The sequence below is a fragment of the Acartia tonsa genome, chromosome 5 (genome assembly GCF_053477335.1).
Source record: "Acartia tonsa isolate MP-2025a chromosome 5, ASM5347733v1, whole genome shotgun sequence".
NCBI classification, from domain to species: Eukaryota; Metazoa; Arthropoda; class Copepoda; order Calanoida; family Acartiidae; genus Acartia; species Acartia tonsa.
In genome coordinates, this window is record NC_137264.1 from 11308039 (window position 1) to 11325513 (window position 17475).

The 17475-nt window shown below is 32.2% G+C and overlaps 1 long non-coding RNA gene across 1 annotated transcript; it reads right to left on the reverse strand.

The window, feature by feature from the left end:
• Positions 1-4773: 4773 nt before the first annotated feature.
• LOC145320397 (uncharacterized) lies at positions 4774-9689 on the reverse strand. The gene is made up of 3 exons (XR_013880183.1): positions 9645-9689; positions 8232-8275; positions 4774-4875 (listed from the first exon to the last, which is right to left on the reverse strand). It is a non-coding gene; the product is annotated as an uncharacterized LOC145320397 (long non-coding RNA).
• Between the last annotated feature and the right edge of the window lie 7786 nt (positions 9690-17475).

A 17475-nucleotide genomic window follows, 5' to 3' on the forward strand; every position in this document is an offset into this window, starting at 1 on the left:
AAACATTGTATTTTAGATATTTATAAGACAACAAATGAGAACTATATTAAACAGAATAATGTCCCAGGAAGGGAGAGGACATTGGACTGTGAATTAGACTGATACCAAAAGGTTTATTAACACATTGTCTTATTCGCTGGTTCAAGAACTTTGGGTATTATTATTGCATATTAATTTGTTGGTTCCAAACTAGTAGAGTCAAAATATTTAAACCAAATATTTTAGTCTACAGAAGGGATAATTTTGTAATCATTATCTTGCATATATATTTCAATTTTCCATTTTCATTTTTCATTGTCTCATCTCTCAATATCTATGACTTTTAAAAAGGTTTGGTAAAAAAGCAAATAGTCGGTCAGAAAAAAGTTAATTAATTATAAATTAAGTTACAAAAATATTAGCTTACGCTATAAAATTAACAGGAGTTAATCAGGGAGATAAGGGACATTGGGCTATTTATTACACTAGTCCCCAAAGTTTTACAATTATGTTTTTTTATTCGTTGGCTTATCAACTTTGGGGACTTTTTAAAATTTTGATCGGTTGGTTCGTTGAGTTGAGTGTCCAATTGTTTAAACCTCTAATTGTAATCTACTGAATGGGTAATTTTGTGTATCATCATTGGGAATATCTATCAATTTCTCGGCCATTGTCTTATCTCTTTAGATTCCTGATAGTTAATGCTCGGTTAATTGATATCAAACAAAAAATATAAAGTTATGACTTGAAGCCGATCCTTAAAACCAGTTATAAAACTAAAATAAAAGTTAAAAAATTTAAAACACACTTAATACTCATAATTCAATCACTCTTTAAGAATTGATTTTAAATGGACGACTAAGAAATTTTGTCAACTTTTTAATCATATTTAAGTATCGAACTTGAAAGATCCATAGAAGTCAACTGTCAACTAGTTGGTTCCTTAAAAAACATTCTGTAACATAACAATAACATGATTACTAAGCGTGTATTTCTGCTGTAATTCTTGGCATTTAGAACCAGAAATAATGATGTGATGTTTCATTGCATGGTCCACTAAATTAATTCTCTACGATGTGATCTGTTAAGGTGGATTGCTTACATTTATTCTTTAATCCGCGCTCGTGCCTCAACACGCTCTTCTTCGGGAGGTGATACGTTCGAATTTCGGTTTAACACGGCGTCATAACTGAAGACGTTAAAAATGGAATATGGTCCCTACAGTTAGTATGTAAAATTGTTGGTTGTCTGCAAAAGGGAGGATGTAATTGCCTTGAGACCTATTTTAAAGGTCTGGAGCTACATAGTAAGTAATCATTCCCAGGGGTATTAATCACGAGAATCTAAAGAGATAAGGCAATAGCCTATAAATTGATGCACATCCTAGATGATGACACATATAATTATCCCTTCTGTAAATTAAAATTTACAGGTTGAAACGTTTAATTAACCAACCACTCAAAATTCACTAAAGTCTCCAAAGATGTTAAGCCAACGAATTAGAAACGTTATTAAAACCTTTGGGTACTAGTGTAATAAACAGCCAAATGTCTGCACCCTTCCTGGTTAATTGCCTACTTTTCTAGAGAGCCATGATTTTCCCATGTAAAGAATCCTGAACTTAATTGTGGGAAATATATCTAATTTAAAATACTCTCATCATAACTTTGATCATTATATAGTCAAAGTAAATCTACAAGTAGACAGTAGAGAGGGACAATGGGCTGTTTAGAACACTAGTCCACAAGGTTTTATAATATCGATGTCTTATTTGTTGGCTTAACAACTTTGGGGACTTGTAATGAATTTTAATAGTTGCTTTATTAAGTTAAGTGTTTCAACGTTTCAACCACGCTAGAGAAAAGGTAATTTAGTGTATTAACAATTTATCGGCCATTCTCTTATCATTTAAGATCACTGTCAAATAAACTAATAAAATATGGATGAATTAAGATTAGCCAATAAATATAGTAAATCTAGATCCCTAAATACAAAATTGGACCATTACGAACACAGTGATGAAATATACGGCCATATTATTGGTTAAAATTGGTTAACATTTCAGTAAATAGGAAAGCCATTATTTATTGTCATCTATATAATAAGTCATATATGAATAATCAATTTTTGGATAAAGCAAGCTTTTGTGAAATCGTATCTTTCAAAAATTTCGTTGCTCATATTATATGTGAACTGAGCTGGATCTTTAAATCGTTTTGATGGTGCGCTGAATCGGGGCGATTCAGAGGTGAACAGGAGGTGCGCTAATGGTGCGCCACAGCTACTGCTATAAAACATGGATATTTAAAAGATTTTCGGCACAGTTTTGCTAGAAGGTTTGCGCACTAAATAAAATATCAATCCGCGCCAGTACAATTTTATTACTTTAGCCGTTTCAGTACGGCATTTTATATAAAATGCCGTGTCAGTATGGTATTTTATATAAAACAATATATAATTTATTTTAAAAATAACTATAAAAATGTTTTCATGATAGTTTTGCAATAAAATAGTAAAGTAATTAAAAAAAAATATTTATTTATTAAATAAATCACCCCGGATTAGCGCACTAATCGTACTCGCTGAGTACCATTGGCGCGCTGGTACCACGCCACTGGCCGCGCCAATTTGCCCATGCCATTTCGATTTAAACTTTTAAAGATTGGTATTAATAATCTGATGGGGCACTGAAATGAATCGCCCCGGTTCAGCGCACCTATAAACGATTTAAAGATCCAGCTCTGATTAAATATTAACAAAATCTTCATTTTTAAGTGAGACAAAAAAATCTATTAAGATATATAGTAGTGTGCGCAGTTTAATTTTACAGACCTATAGAAATACTTTGGCTTTGGATAATTTTAATATCATGATTTCAATTTCATGACATATAACCACCACGTAGTATGTCTATTAGTGTTCCACCAAAAATATTTTGAATTTTTATAAGTAGCGAAGCTACTCTATAATTAGAAATGTCCGTTCGTTCGTCTTTCTGTGAGTAAGAAAGTTGAATTTCCCGGCTGCTATTTCAGATGAACGGCTTATAATTGAAAAGACTAATATGCATCCAGTCTATATGTTTTCTATACCCTATCTATCGTAACACTTCTATGTTTACTCAATCCATTTTGTCCTTTACATTGCATTGTTTCTTTCTCATTTACGATGTATGCGTTTATGCATTACCAATTTATATCGCCTAACAAACTATCCACTTCTAGGACATATAGAGTATCATTTTCTCTTATTAATTTATTCTGTTACATTAAATTGTTATCTTGCTCTTTGGCAGTTTTGTATAATATCTAACATCTATTTCTAAAAAGCTGGGAATTAAATAGATACTTATTTTAACTCATAATGATTATTTTTTATTCGTTGGAACAACAACTTTGTGGACTTTTACTGAATTTTAATTAGTTGGCTTATTAAGTTAAGTGTTCAAACGTTTCAACCCCTAATTTTAATTGTCCTATCTCTTTAGATCCCTGTGTTAATGTCATGATTAATGTAGTCTGAAAATTGAGCATGAATTACAAATCAAACATTTAAATTGCATGTTTAGTAAATGTTTTTCCCTAAGATTAATTTAAATTAATCACATGAAAACTATAATTATAATTTGACTTCCTGATTCTTTAACAGGGACAATAAAGTTTAAATATAGCGCAGCAGTAAGTAAAGTCAAAATATGGAAGGGGACAGTGGTCTGTTAATTACACTAGTCCCCAAACTTTTATTATAACGTTTTCCTTTTCGTTAACCTAACAACTTTAGTGACATTTATTTAAATTTGATTTGTTTGTTTTTTGAGTCTCATATTGTAATCTACAGAAGGGTTAATTTGTGTATCATCAGAAGAGATAAACATCAATATCTCGGCCATTGTCTTATCCCTTTAGATCCCGAAAATAAAGTAGCTTCAATTATGTAAAGAGAAAACAAAATTGTAAGAAATTTACAGTGAATATGATAAAAAGATGTTTGTAAAACAGGCAGATATCTTAAGAAGTAGACAATAGACGAAAAACTAATGTATATTGTACAAATACAATTATGATAACCCCTTAAAATTAAAAAGGAAACTATAGTGTGTACCAATTAATTAAGATTAAATAAAAGACTCCAAAAGATTTAGAGCCAGAATATGTAAAGAAGTGTTTAAAAATCTTTGGGTATCAGTATTAAGCTACATAAGTTGGAAAGAATTTTAATGTATATAATAGATTTGAAATCTGCATAAATTTTTAAGGATTTTTTTTATAAAATTAGTTTTTTGTATAATTCTTTATCTAAAAGCGCAAATACAATTTAAGTTAATTAATTTTGACATCTGTGATTGGTGGATTGAAAACTATCTGCGCTCTGATTGGAGAAGCTTAAGTGTCGTACATTATTCAACCAATTAGCTAATTAAGTTAATTAACTTAAATTGTATTTGCGCTTTTAAATACAGAATTATATAAAAAACGAATTTTATAAAAAATCTTTAAAATTTTATGCAGATTTCAAATCTAATATATACATTAAAATTCTTTCCAACTTATATAGTTTAATCAGTACGCTTTCCCTGATAAGGACGTAATGTGTTGACTTCATTGCTAATTCACTTGTATACAGGGCATAATAATTGCCTATTTGTAAAAGACCAACATTAGTAAAAGCATTGATGTCTACATAAATGTTAACATATTCACTTTAAAGTACGACATAACAGTATACATAACAGCCAGACAGACCGTCAATAGTGACTTTTAGAGAATCTATGCTGCTAAAAAAATGTTCTTCAATCCTGTTGATCCTGGATATTATAGTTCCAGGTTGTCTGGAGGGCTCCAGATCCCAGGGTGTTGAATACATAGGTATAGCTCTTTCTTGGAGGTAGGGGGTGTTCTAGATAGATAGATAGATTAATAAATACATAGATATAGCACTTTCTTGGGGGTAGGGGGTGTTCTAGATAGATAGATAGATTAATAAATAGATAGGTATAGCTCTTTCTTGGAGGTAGGGGGTGTTCTAGATAGATAGATAGATTAATAAATACATAGGTAGAGCTCTTTCTTGGGGGTAGGGGGTGTTCTAGATAGATAGATAGATTAATAAATACATAGGTATTGCTCTTTCTTTGGGGTAGGTGGTGTTCTAGATAGTTAGATAGATTAATAAATACATAGGTATAGCTCTTTCTTGGGAGTAGGGGGTGTTCTAGATAGATAGATAGATTAATAAATACATAGGTATAGCTCTTTCTTAGGGGTAGGGGGTGTTCTAGATAGATAGATAAATTAATAAATACATAGGTAGGAGGTGTTCTAGATTTGTAAATAGGTTAATAAATACATAGGTATAGCTCTTTCTAGGGGGTAGGGGGTGTGATAGATAGATAGATAAATAAATACATAGGTATAGCTCTTTCTTGGAGGTATGGGGTGTTCTAGATAGATATATAGATTGATAAATATATAGGTATAGCTCTTTCTTTGGGGTAGGGGCTGTTCTAGATAGATAGATTAATAAATACATAGACATAGCTCTTTCTTGGAGGTAGGGGGTGTTCTAGATAGATAGATAGATTAATAAATACATAGGTATAGCTCTTTCTTGGGGGTAGGGGGTGTTCTAGATAGATAGATAGATTATTAAATACATAGGTATAGCTCTTTCTTTGGGGTAGGGGGTGTTCTAGATAGATAGATAGATTAATAAATACATAGGTATAGCTCTTTCTTGGGGGTAGGGGGTGTTCTAGATATATAGATAGATTAATAAATACATAGGTATTGCTCTTTCTTTGGGGTAGTGGGTGTTCTAGATAGATAGATAGATTAATAAATACATAGGTATTGCTCTTTCTTTGGGGTAGGTGGTGTTCTAGATAGTTAGATAGATTAATAAATACATAGGTATAGCTCTTTCTTAGGGGTAGGGGGTGTTCTAGATAGATAGATAAATTAATAAATACATAGGTAGGAGGTGTTCTAGATTTGTAAATAGGTTAATAAATACATAGGTATAGCTCTTTCTAGGGGGTAGGGGGTGTGATAGATAGATAGATAGATAGATAAATAAATACATAGGTATAGCTCTTTCTTGGAGGTTGGGGTGTTCTAGATAGATATATAGATTGATAAATATATAGGTATAGCTCTTTCTTTGGGGTAGGGGGTGTTCTAGATAGATAGATTAATAAATACATAGACATAGCTCTTTCTTGGAGGTAGGGGGTGTTCTAGATAGATAGATAGATTAATAAATACATAGGTATAGCTCTTTCTTGGGGGTAGGGGGTGTTCTAGATAGATAGATAGATTAATAAATACATAGGTATAGCTCTTTCTTTGGGGTAGGGGGTGTGATAGGTAGATAAATTAATGAATACATAGGTATAGTATAGCTCTTTCTTGGAGGTAGGGGGTGTTCTAGATAGATAGATAGATTAATAAATACATAGGTATAGCTCTTTCTTTGGGGTAGTGGGTGTTCTAGATAGATAGATAAATTAATAAATACATAGACATAGCTCTTTCTTGGAGGTAGGGGGTGTTCTATATAGATAGTTAGATTAATAAATACATAGGTATAGCTCTTTCTTGGAGGTAGTGGGTGTTCTAGATAGATAGATAGATTAATAAATACATAGGTATAGCTCTCTCTTGGAGGTAGTGGGTGTTCTAGATAGATAGGTAGATTAATAAATACATAGGTATAGCTCTTATTTGGGGGTAGGGGGTGTTCTAGATAAATTAATAAATACATAGTTATAGCTCTTTCTTGGAGATAAGGGGTGTTCTAGATAGATAGATTAATAAATAAATACATAGTTATAGCTCTTTCTTGGAGGTAGGGGTTGTTCTAGATAGATAGATAGATTAATAAATACATAGTTATAGCTCTTTCTTGGAGGTATGGAGTGCATTAGATAGATAGATAGATTAATAAGCACATAGGTATATCTGTTTTTTGGAGGTAGGGGGTGTTCTGGATAGATAGATAAATTAATAAATACATAGGTATAGCTCTTTCTTGGGAGTAGGGGGTGTTCTAGATAGATTAATAAATACATAGGTATAGCTCTTTCTTGGGAGTAGGGGGTGTTATATATAGATAGATAGATAGATTAATAAATACTTAGGTATAACTCTTTCTTGGAGGTAGGAGTTGTGATAGATAGATAGATAAATTAATAAATACAATTTTATAATGCAATTTCTAACCGTAACAATAGCTAATGTAAAATTCAGGGATTGGCAGCTGCGCTTCAGCTGCGACTAAGCCTCAAATTTGATTTTTTTAATTTTGAAAATTAGATGCCATATTAATGTCAGGTTTAAACTTCCAGCTGATTTTTAAAATTGTAAAAAGTTTGATTTCCCTGAGGCTTACATGCGGGTGACGCGCAGCTGCCGAGCCCTGGTAAAATTTATTATACACGTAAATATAATTTTAAACATGTAATAAATAATTAAACCGCACTAGTTAAAAAAGATAAATAAAGGAGTTTATACAAAAATGTCAAATTTGCAAATTTTGTTTCTCATCCCTATCAAATACTCGCATGACGTACACTTACCATCCATATATAGTAGTAAGCTTTTTTTCTGTAGCGGAGGATCTCGCTAACCGCTGAACCTATATGGTTCTACTTTATAGTAAACTTCTTACAGGTCTATAAAAGGTTTATAACTATTTTTGGGGAGGGTATCTTCATCCTCCAAGAGAAATCACCTCTAGAAAAAATTACCCACAGACAAAATTTTTTTCACTTTTTCTTTTTGAAACTTATGTTGAGACACCTTCCCCTCCCCCTCCTTTTGTGCTTCTAGAGGCTTCTAGGTGGCGTAGCCACTAGTAATTAATTATAGAAATGATTTAAAATTTTCCTATTTTTAACATTTAGTAAAATTATATAAATACTATAACTTTATTTTAGTAAAAGTAAACCGCTATAAATGAATTATCACTCACCCATGACATTATCTATCTATCTATCTATCTATCTATCTATCTATCTATCTATCTATCTATCTATCTATCTATCTATCTATCTATCTATCTATCTATCTATCTATCTATCTATCTATCTATCTATCTATCTATCTATCTATCTATCTATCTATCTATCTATCTATCTATCTATCTATCTATCTATCTATCTATCTATCTATCTATCTATCTATCTATCTATCTATCTATCTATCTATCTATCTATCTATCTATCTATCTATCTATCTATCTATCTATCTCACCTCTATCAGATGTTATTGTGTGTGTGCCAAGTAGCGAAGCTGACCTATTAATATAACAATAGATACAGATCATTCAGGATAATATAATAAAAGGTTAGAAATTAGGGAGGGAAGGGACATTGGATTGTAAATTAAACACGCTATCTTATTCGTTGCTCAAAAACTATGGGTACTTTCTTTTATTATGATTAGTTGGGTCAAAACCCTATCGCGACTATCGTCTTAAGATTTGGTTAGAAGCAAACATTTTGTACATATATACAATATATATCCTATTAAGTAAGTTAACTAAAATTACAAAGAATTTATATTATGGCAAGCTACTCTAATGTTAGATTCGGCTAGTCCGTCCATCTTACTAAAATTTTCTCATTTGCTATGAAATATAGAAGTCTTATTTTTCTGGTTTGTTTAATAATTGTAGATTAAATTATTTTTTAATTATAAGACCTAATTATCACATAGACACTACTAGTTTACAAACCAACGGATAAGCTAATGTTTTCATAAAGTTTAAGGTACCAGTGAAATTTACAGTCCAATGTCCCTTCCCTACCAAATTCAAAACTGTCTTATTTCATGACTTAATGTAAATATACCTCCTCGTTAGTCTTTCTTAATTACATAACAAGTATGAAATAAAATTGTGTAGCAAGTTTCGTTTATTTATATGAGGGATTTTCTTATATAAAAGTAACAGGATGTCATTGTCAGTCTGTCTTTCTGTAGAGAGATCTTTCTAACCGCTGAAACGATTTGGTTCTCCTCAACAGTGAAGCTTCTTATAAGTCCAGGAAAGGTTTAAATTTATTTATCCCTCCCGCCCCTCCCTCAAGCGCCCTTGGAGGCCTCTGGGGGCGAAGAAGCTAGCATAACTATCAGGAAGGAAGGGGACAATGGGCTTTTAATTACACTAGTTCCCAAAGTTTTATAATACCGTTTTCTTATTCGTTGGCCTAACAACTTTGGGGACTTTGATTGGTTGGTTTATTGAAATAATAACTATATAGTAGCTGAGATAGTAATTACGCCTCGTATTGTAATACTGCCAAGTAAAAATCTGACCTATTAATACATTAATACAAGGGCACAGGGATCTAAAGGAACAACACAATGGCCGATAAATTGATATACATAGCCAATGATAACACACAAAATTACCCCTTTTGTAGATTGGAATTAGTGGTTGAAACGTTTGAACACTTAACTTTATAAACCAACTAATCAAAATTCAATATAAGTCATCAAAGTTGGTAAGCCAAGGAATTAGATAACATTATTGTAAAACTTTGGGGACCAGTGAAATTAACAGCCCAATTTCCCCTGCCTCCCAGGTCAAAACTAGCAGGGATATAGGGATAAGACAATAGGACAAGATATTAATACCATACTAATAAATATACACTTTCTTACCTCGTATTTTCATCTATCAAAAAGGGGTTCTGTTCGTTTTCCTGTTCAGATTAGCAAGATTTATTTCCAACATATGTTTAGAAAACAAGAATTTCTTCAGGAAGAAAGGTGAGCATGGACTGTTTATTGCACTAGTCCCCAAAGTTTTAAATAACGTTTTTTTATTCATTGGCTTAACAACTTCGGAGACTTTTAATGATTTATCAAGATGCGTGTTCAAAAGTATCAACCAATAATTGTAATCCACAGGACAGGTAATTCTGTGTATCGTCATTGGGGATGTACATCAATTTATCGGTCATTGTCTTATAACCCTGAGTTTTGCTACAAGAAATTCATGAGAAGGAAAACAATTTTGTCTCTTTAGTTTTCTGGTGATATTGTAACCGTCAAATAGCCTAAACTCTGCCCATGACTTCAAATAATACTTACAATTTTGACCGTTTGCAAGATCTTACAATACATAAGCACACTTAAACACAAACACAACGTACTCAGGGATCTAAAGGGATAAGACAATGGCCGATAAATTGATGTACATCCCCAAGAATGATACACAAAATTATCCCTTCTGTAGATTAACATAAGTTGTTGAAACGTTTGAACATTCAACATAAACAGCAAACCGATCAAAATTCACTGAAGTCACCAAAGTAATGGATTAGAAATCGTTATGATAAAACTTTGAGGACTAGTGTTGTAAACAGCCCATGGTTCCCTCTCTCTCTGCATTGTACTTCTTGTTTATAGTTTATTCTGTACAAAGAGTGCAAATAAATCTTGGACATTCCTGTGTAGGAGGGGAAACAGATGCACCCCCACCAATAATTACCACCTCTCCGCTGCCTAGGGGCGTCGCAGACCATCCCCTAGATGGTAAGGGCACCACAGGGGTGGGGGAAGGAAGACGTCGGGGAAATGTTGGCTGCTGTTGTCTAAAATAAAATATGTTTTTAAAAAATGCGCAAAAAATGGAAAATTATTTTATAGCAATCATATTGACACACTTGTATCCCACACTTTCAGCTTTAGCTTTAAAAAGAAAATGTAAATGAAAAAAAATTATGGGGGGGAGGGGGCATTTTTTCTACAGTCGATTTCTCTTGGGAGGGTAATGGTACCCTACCTCTAAATAGTTATAAACCTTCCCAGGTTCTATGAGAAGCTACACTGTAAAGGAGAAACATATCGGTTCATCGGTGAGCGATATTCTTCGGTACATACATACAGACAGACAGACAGACACAGATCTTGTTACTTTTATAATTGGATATAGGAAAAAGTATCTTTTAATAAATACGTTTCATAAATATCAAATAATTGTTTGATATTTAATAAAGGCATTGTTTTGCTGGCGCACTGACCAAAATTACAGAAATGTGGATATACGAAAAGTGTAATGTGTGACGTCATAAAAATACGTCCAATTCTATCTCTTTTTTCGGGGTTTCCTTTACCACTTCTCCTCTCATCCTTACTTTTTTGACGTATTTTTATGACGTCACTCATGACACTTTTCTATATCTTCGAAAAATTTGGCTTAATTCCAAAATTGGCGTAAAAATATGAACATACCTATTGGATGGTGATCTATTACTAATTTCTATAATAATCTCTGTATTGTCTTCTTGTCCTTTAAAAGGATACTCTTCGAGTTTCATTTATTGTCATGGATCTAAAGTGATAAGACTTTGGCCGATAAATTATGTACATCACCAATGAATATACACAAAATTATCCCTGTAAATATAGAAATAGGGAATAGGGGACACTTAAACTTAATAAAACAACAAATCAAATTCAAATAAAGTCCCCAAGGTTGTTGAGCCAACTAATAAGAAAACGTTATTATAAAACTTTGGGGACTAGTGCCTCCCTCTCTCTCTGAGTTTTAAAAGTTATGAGTCTCCCTTGGACAACATTGGTTGTAAAATGATCAATAATGTTGCAACTATTAACTTTAACATTATCAACAACATGACTATTGTTACCAGCAGGGATATAAAGGGATAAGACAATGACCGATAAATTGATGTACATAGATAGCTAATAATGATACACAAAATTACCCCTCTTGTAGATTACAATTAGTGGTTGAAACGTTTGGACATTCAACTAAATGAACCAACCAATCACAATTCAATAAAAGTTCCCAAGGTTTTCAAGCTAACGAATAAAGAACGTTATTGTAAGACTTTGGAGACTAGTGTAATAAACTGCCTAATGTCCCCTTCCTACCTGGATTCTAAGTCATTAATGTTAATGGATTCATTATCACTTGGATGTTACACCAGATTTTCATGTTCTCTAATAAAGTGAAACTCACAGCGGGCTAAAATAATGAATAAGTATGTACATCAACATTTTTTCGTCCATTGTCTTATCCCTTAAGTTCTGTAATATTATCTCCAGTATTGCTTCGAAACCGATTAATATTATCTGGATTAGAACAGGTTCTAAACCATACTGAAAAAATGTATTATAGACAGTTTCCTACGAATATTAAAAGAAAAATCATAAAATCAATACCAGTTTTGTTAGCCAGGGCCTTCGGCCCCTAGTGGATAACAAAACTGTTTATAATCTTTATTTTTTTTTAGGTCGAGTGTTCTAACGTTTCTTCCAATAATCTTAATCTAAGAATTTATGTAACAGCATTAGGGATGTACATAAACTTATCTGCCATTGTCTTATCCCTTTAGATCCCTGACAATAATGTTTATATTAAATCAAAGAGCATTCCTTTTGTAAGGAGCACAGGTTTAGTTTTCTCTATCTGATTCTCAATATCAGCTAGGAGCTCATTATTATTCTCAATATCTGTAGCTCTGAGCTCATTATTCTCAATATCTGTAGCTCTGAGCTCATTATTCACATCAATATTGTTGTCATCAGTCTCTAGCAGTTGTATAGCTTCAGTATTGCTAATTGGTTTCTTCGGGTCTTTGAATACTGGTAATATAAAAAATCCATTGATCATAATTATATATCCTAATATACATTATTAGAATTTTTTGATCATGTAAAGAAATAGCGGGTTTTGTCGTATTTTCACAGTAGCTTTTGGTAGGTTATTTTAGGTTAAGTAAATGTTATCTATTGCCCTGCAGGGCTAGGAAAAAAGCCCCGTAGGGTTAGAAACCCTCGCGGTGGCTAAAATTAGGAGAAAAGCTACTGTGAAAATATGACAACACCCACTACTTCATTTTCTTTCCATGATCCGATTATTTTAGTAAGATCTCGCAAACCACTGAACCAACTGAGTTTTCATTTTTAGAGATTTTGAATCAAATAACAGTTTGGATTTTGCCTGATAGTTCACTGATGTCAGCTATTTCTATGCTTTGATTAAACGCATCCTTGTTTTATTGATACAACTTTAAGTACTCATACACAAATTTCCTTTTTATAGATTAAAACAAGGATGACAACATCCATAAAAGCGAACATTAACTCTTTCAGAACTGGATATACAAAATATGAATATATAAGTTTTGACAAAATTATACGTAAATTTGTTGCAAAACTTTTTAAATACATAATTCTGTTTAAGGACATACAACATTTTTAGGACTTTATTATAGAGATGATTCGCTCAAAATAGTGTACTTTATTGTAATAATCCAAATTGTAGTGATCCAAAAATCAGATCAATCGGATGATTTTATCACATAAAGAATTGTTAAAAAGTAAAAAAAATTAACATGTTTAAAATGGACGTACGGACATTCTGGTATTGATTATAGAGTTGCTGCGCTTTCTAAATCGTACGTAACTACTACATGAAACATCATGCAAGGTTTGAAATCGATAGAACAATTCTAACATGCCTAAATTAACGAAAAAAGCTATCCGTTACGGACGGACGAACTTTTAATTAATGCAAAGAAAGTTTGGAACTTGGAAGTTTGTACAACCCAATCAAGATTAAATATAATTCTGATTAGTTAAATATTTAAGCCAACAAATGGAAGACCCTGTTTAAGATACTTTGGGGACCAGTACATTTTATAGTCCAATGCCCGTCTATCCAGGAGCCTAACCAACTATTTAATTGCTGAAATTAAAAGTCTGCATTAAAATAATCCTGTTTTATTGTTGACATTGTAGAGAGAGAAAGTCACTTAAAAATCAGCCTCATGACGTCATAAGAATGAAGGAGATGAGAGGCGAAGTGGGAAAGAAAACCCCTTTAAGAGATGATTAATCCCTCATTTTTTTGACGTCATGTTGCTGATTTTTAAGTGACTTACTCCCCCTACATGACATTATGTGAAATAACAATGTCATGACACAACCAATTTTAATTAATACAATATCGTTGATGTTAGCTATTAACTAAGGTTGTATCTATATTCCTTGACAAAATTTCCAAAAATATCATCAATCTGTTCATCACTTATATCCTTGGTAGTAGCTGTTTTACCTATACGTGTTTCTTCATTCGCAGGTTCTTTGGAGGAGAGATCTAGAGTTTTATGTGTTAATTTGTTTTAAAATCTTTGACAATTTTGAATTGCCTTCAACTTAAAAAAATAGAGACATACTCTCTAAATCAGCCAATAAGATATTAGTGAAGGTAAATTTGAGATATTTCATTGGTTGAAACATTTTATAGATTTTGGTTCATAAGTAAAAGCTGAGAATTTTACATCAACCTCCACATAAGATTTTATTCCCACATCATACTAATATTGGCTACGCCCATAGGTGCCTCTAGGGACAAGTGGAATGGTTTTCAAAAATCCATTTAAGATCAGCTGTATACCAAAAATTGTATATTCGCCGCTACATGGGGTAAGTTATGTTTTTTTGCGATTTATCTTGGGAGGGTTTTGATACACTGTAAAGGTACACACAGACAGACAGACACACAGACAAAGATCCTATGACTTTATTACAAGGATTTGACCCTCACTTTAAATAAATCCTTAAATCTTACTGTATTTTGTAACTATAAAAGAAATTAATTTTGAAGAATTGGTCCCAAGCAGCGAACTAAATTGACCATTAAGGCAATAAATAACGTTGTGGGTGTTTTAACGATTGCGCTAAAATGTTAGCATTTTTGTTAGCCCTGAGAGGCCGAAGGCCCGGGCTGATAGAACTAGTACTTTTTTATTTTCATTTTAATATTCATGGGAAATTGTCTGTAATACAATTCTATACATGATTTTTCAGTATGGCTGAGGAGCGGTTATAATCCAGCGGATATTAATCGGTTCATGGAAATGTTTATTTTGTTTCTATAAAGATATATTTTTAGTTGGAAAGTAAAAACACGAGCTATAAATTACTTACATAAAATGTCCTTATTAGTCTAAGCTAATAAGTAACTTTAATATAGAATTTAATTAATTATAAGTCAGAGTATTTATAGCTTCATTATGGTTTTAAAACCGATTAATATTCGCCAGATTTGGTCCAGTTCTCAGTTATATTGAAAAATAATGTATAGCATTAGCATTACAGACACTATTTTCCGCGAATATTGAAATAAAAATCATAAAATGAATACCAGTTTTGTTAGACGGGACCTTCGACACCTCCGAAATAACTGATCAATTTATTCTTTTTATGGAAGCTTTACCTAGGTCCCGGGTTGGTTTTAGACTATTTTATTTGCGTAGGCTGTAGGCTTTTTTCTGCCATTTCTTACCCCCTTCAAATCCAGAACCTTAGACACTATGGGCGGATCCGATAGTGTCTTTTTATGGTACTTAGCTTCTTTTTGTCTGTTGTTTAACAACTGATTATTACAAAGCCAATTGAGTTCTCCATTTTAAGGAAGCTTCACATAAATATTGTGATGGTTTTAGGCTATTAACTGTTCTACGATACTCCTGAGGTAACAAAGTAACACATTCCTAATTGCACATTATTTTCATCATCTGTTTTAAACGTTATTAAAAAGTTATGTGAAGTTAGATCCTTGTCTTCGATGTCATTGGAAGAGGCTCTGTCACTTTCAGCTTCGGTTAGGGAGGTATCCTTTTGTATTTTAAATATTAGAACAGTTATTTATTGCATCGTATTATAGATAGCTTTCTGCGGATTTTGAAATGTAAAATTATTAGATTAAAACAAGACTGGTATTGATGTTATGATTTTTATTTTGATATTGTGGAGTACTGTCTGTAATACAATGTTATACATGATTTTTCATTATAGCTGAAAATCAGTTCTAATCAACTGGATATTGATAGGTTTTGAATCAATATTGAAAAGACAATACCCCATATAAAACATGTTGATAATTTTTTATTAAGGACAAAAAAGTATAGTTAATGTTATAAGCAAAGCATCCCTAAAATCAAACCCTAAACTTGTAAGTATGTCCAAAAACAGTAATCTGTATTCTAGCAATTTTGTAAAAAAAAATCGCGATAAGTCAAACTAAGAGAAAGTTTTGTTTCGCTTTTATGGATGCTATCATTCTTGTTATTTCTTTTATTCTATTGTTCTTTATTCTAATATTTTCCTTAAAAACTAGTTGAACACCGCTATCCGCGGCTGTGGGACGTCTTTGCGGCGGCTGAACACCGCCGTGAATGACGGCATTTGGATTAGCGGGGAACACCAGGGTCGGCGGTGTTTGGATCGGCGGCGGGTTTGTAGCGGATATCGGCTTAAACACAATTGTTGGCGGTGATTCCTGAAACAAAAAAAACAGTCAATCTAAAACACATGGAACATGCTTTCTAAATCATAACTAACTAGGAATCATCAAGCATGGTTTGAAATCGATAGGACATGTCAAACTTAACGAAAAGAGCGCACATTATAATAGAAAACATTCGCTTTTAATCAGGAGATTAAAAATAGATAGGTATTAAAAAATGAATACTGATTAAAAATCAATCATTACTTAATTAATTTAACCAATATAAAATTTACCGTAACCACATAAGAGTTTTAAAAGAATTTGTTCTCGGTCGCAAAATGGTGTTATTAAAATTGATACTTTTTAAGGACATATTTACAGTTTTAGGACTTGATTATAGAGAAGCAGAATTAATGTACCTTGTTGTCCTAGGAGTCACGATTCCAAATATCATGTGAATTGCTGATAATTATACTATACTACAAATTTTTGTCAAAAATGTTTATAATCAGCATGGACAACATCCATAAAAGCGAAGCTATGAACATTAACTTTTGTCGAGTGTCAGATACTGAATAGGCAAAAATCAGCATGTTTTAAAGGGACGTACTGACTTTCTGGTGATGTTTGTAGAGTTGCTATGCTTACTAAATCGTACGTAACTATTATAGGAATCATCATGCAAAGTTTAAAACCGATTAGATAATTCTAACATGACTAAATTAACGACCTGTCCGGTACGGACAAACGAACCTTAATTATGGAAGTGCTTTGCTATCTATGAAAGCTTCATCCTTATTTTATCAATGTCATTTGCATAACGTTATATGTGAGAAAAAATAGCTTCTAAATAAAGAAAATTAATAAAATAACATCTAATATATCTTTTAATGAAATAACAGTAGTGTATTTTGATTATTCTTGAGTAAATGATAATTGAAAAAATAAACCAGATATATGACAATTAGTTAACAAAGGATTTTCACTAGCGAAGCTATTTTATTATTGTTATAGCATCTACTCTATAATGTAATAATTGTAGGAGTTATTTCTTGCATCGTATTATAGACAACTTTCCGCGTAGAGTAAAACGAAAAACTTATAGATTTAATTCCGTTTTTATAAGCCTTAGGGGTTGAAAGCCCGGGTTAACAAAACTAGTATTAATCTTATGATTTTAATTTTACTATTCGTAGAAAATTGTCTATAATACGATTGATACATGGT